Source organism: Oryctolagus cuniculus, chromosome 1 (assembly GCF_051225735.1).
Source record: "Oryctolagus cuniculus isolate XC-2025 breed Fujian yellow rabbit chromosome 1, ASM5122573v1, whole genome shotgun sequence".
Taxonomy (NCBI): domain Eukaryota; kingdom Metazoa; phylum Chordata; class Mammalia; order Lagomorpha; family Leporidae; genus Oryctolagus; species Oryctolagus cuniculus.
In genome coordinates, this window is record NC_142867.1 from 233,620,561 (window position 1) to 233,623,408 (window position 2,848).

At 58.2% G+C, this 2,848-nt stretch overlaps 1 pseudogene; it reads right to left on the reverse strand.

Annotated features, from left to right (window-relative positions):
* Positions 1-831: 831 nt before the first annotated feature.
* LOC100352823 (ADP/ATP translocase 2 pseudogene) lies at positions 832-1,726 on the reverse strand (annotated as a pseudogene).
* Positions 1,727-2,848: the final 1,122 nt, after the last annotated feature.

The window sequence follows — 2,848 nt, forward strand, 5'->3', positions numbered from 1 at the left end:
GGACTTCCACGCACTTCCACTCCCCTTCCCACCCGCTGTCTTCACTTTCTCTTCCCTGATCGCATGGTCCAGGGCCTCCAGGCACAGGCAGTCCTCGGCAGAGGCCAGTGGCCCACACTGCAGACTGCGGCTTAACCCACTACACCGCGGCACCGGCCCCTGCCAGAGTATTTTAAGCAGGGAAGTGATTTGATCTGATCCTTTTTTTGGGAAGATGCATTTATTTATTTATTTTATTGTGTATATTTTTATTTCTTCAAATTATTTATCAGGAGTGACTGAAATTAAAAAAATGTAATTGAGTCCCATCATCATCATCATCATGGAAATGGCTTTAAGAGAAAACTGGTCATCGGCTGGTGCCGCGGCTCACTAGGCTAATCCTCTGCCTGCGGCACTGGCACCTCAGGTTCTAGTCCCGGTCGGGGCGCCGGATTCTGTCCTGGTTGCCCCTCTTCCAGGCCAGCTCTCTGCTGTGGCCCGGGAGTGCAGTGGAGGATGGCCCAGGTGCTTGGGCCCTGCACCCCATGGGAGACCAGGAGAAGCACCTGGCTCCTGCCATCTGATCAGCACAGTGCGCCAGCCGCGGCGGCCATTGGAGGGTGAACCAACGGCAAAGGAAGACCTTTCTCTCTGTCTCTCTCTCTCACTGTCCACTCTGCCTATCAAAAAAAAAATTAAAAAAAGAGAAAACTGGTCAGAAGAATATTATTGCTTCCCATTTTCAACCAGCACATAGTTGCTTTTGATGAGACAGACAGGAGCCTGTCCAGAACGCTCAAGAGTATAATCCAACATGCCTGTCACAGGGGACCAGACCTAGGGAATAACTTACATGAACTTCTTGATTTCATCATACAAGACAAGACAAAAGCACCGCCCATGCCTCTGGGGACGTTGGACCATGCACCCTTGAAAAACGCTTTGCCTCCTTCATCATGAGCGATCTTCCTCCAGCAGTCAAGTGTGCCTGTGTACATGACATCAGTTCCTTTACGCCCCGACTGCGTCATCATGCGCCGACGAACAGTGTCGAATGGATAGGAGGAAGTCAACCCAGCAACAGCAGTGACAGACTGCGCGATCACCCAGCTGGTGAAGATGTGCGTGTTCCGGGACCTGGAAGCGTTCCTTCTGCGGTGTCAGAGATACCGAGGCAGGCAGCCCGGTAGATGATAATGCCCTGCACAGACACATTAAAGCCTTGGTACAGGCCCCTAATCCCTCCAGATTTGTAGATCTTAACCAGGCAGTCACCGAGGCCTCTGAATCCCCTTTCAGCTCCAGCTTTGCCCACGTCAGCTGCTAGACGGGTACGGGCAAAATCAAGAGGGTACACGAAACACAGGATGTGGCTCCAGATTTCCTGCAAAGTAGCGCCAACACTGGGTCCTCTTGTCCACGCCACCCAGAAGGATCTGCTTGTATTTATCTTTGAAGGCAAAGTTGACAGCCTGGGTGGGGAAGTAGCTGATGACATTGGCCAGGTTACCATGCCAGAAGGACAGGACTCCCTGCTCCGAGGGGATACGAACCACGCGGTCTAGAATGCCCTTGTGTTGCTTATCGGCAGTGATTTGCTTGCTGGCATGCTGCACCTGCAGCAGCAGCTTGACCCCCTCGATGGGCGCCACCGCGGATTTGGAGATGGCCAGCCACTCCACCTGCCAGGACGTCCTTGGCGAAGGACACAGCGGCATCTGTCATGTTGGAAGGAAAGAGGAGCCAGGCGAGGCGACTGCGGGACAGGACTGGGCTGGGAACCGGCTTTGACTCCGGGACTCTGGGGCGGGAAGATGCATGTATTGATTGGAAAGCAAAGGCTTTCAAAAGCCTCCCTGGGTCGCTCCCCAAATGCCCACAACAGATAGGGCTGCGCCAGGCTGAAGCCAGGAGCCAGGAGCTCCATCACAACCTTCCCAGGCGCATTAGCCGGGAGCTGGATGGGAAACGGAGCAGCCGGGACTCAAACCAGCACTCCAACATAGCATGCCAGTGCCACACCCAACGGGCGACTCACCCGGCCGCACCACAATGCGGCCGCCCTAATCTGACGCGTTCTGGATGGAGAACTGGGGACACGGCGGGAGGTTGTTACAGTCACCCAGGACAGAGACGACGCTGATGGGCCTGGGGCAGCGGCCGTGGAGGTGCACGGGCGCCAAGGCACGGGTCCGCGTCAGGCCTGGCTGGGCGCTGAAATCATGGAGCTGCAGACGCTCCCTCGCAGAATCCCGACCCGCCTTCGCAGGAGTGCACGTGTCCAGCACGCCCCTGGGACACGCAGCATTTCTGGGTGTCTGCCCCTCCACGCAGTGGTACAGAGGCTGACGGGACGCTGAGGGAGACCGGGGGAGGGGGGGTCTGCAGCTGGACTCCAGTCCCGGCTGCAGGTTTGTCTGGGGGACTCGGGAGCCCCGAGCGCCGTCAGGAATCACTGCTATGCTGTGTGGAACGCACTCAGCCCAGCCTCGGGAAATGGGGGAGGGGGTAAAGCAGGTGCCCCGGCACAGCGCGGGCCTTGCCACTGTGTGCCGTGTGGGTTCCGGCCTTCTGGGGCCTGCCGTATCCACACGCCGATCTGTGACAGCGCTGCGAACGTGAGCGTGCGAGCCTACGCCCGGCCCACCTGGGATGGCAGGGGGTGATGGCCACACTGCAGCCGGTGCCCTGTGGCTGTGCGCCTGCCTGCCCGGGCGAAGCTGGCTCAAAGGACAACACCGCCCTCTTGTGGACGCGGCCGGGCTCTACGTTCTAGGCTCTGGGGGCTCTCCGCAGGCGGGGACCAGGCCAGCACCTGCTGGTCCCCTCGCGGAGACCCGCAGGGCACTTGTCTGGACTAACTGCC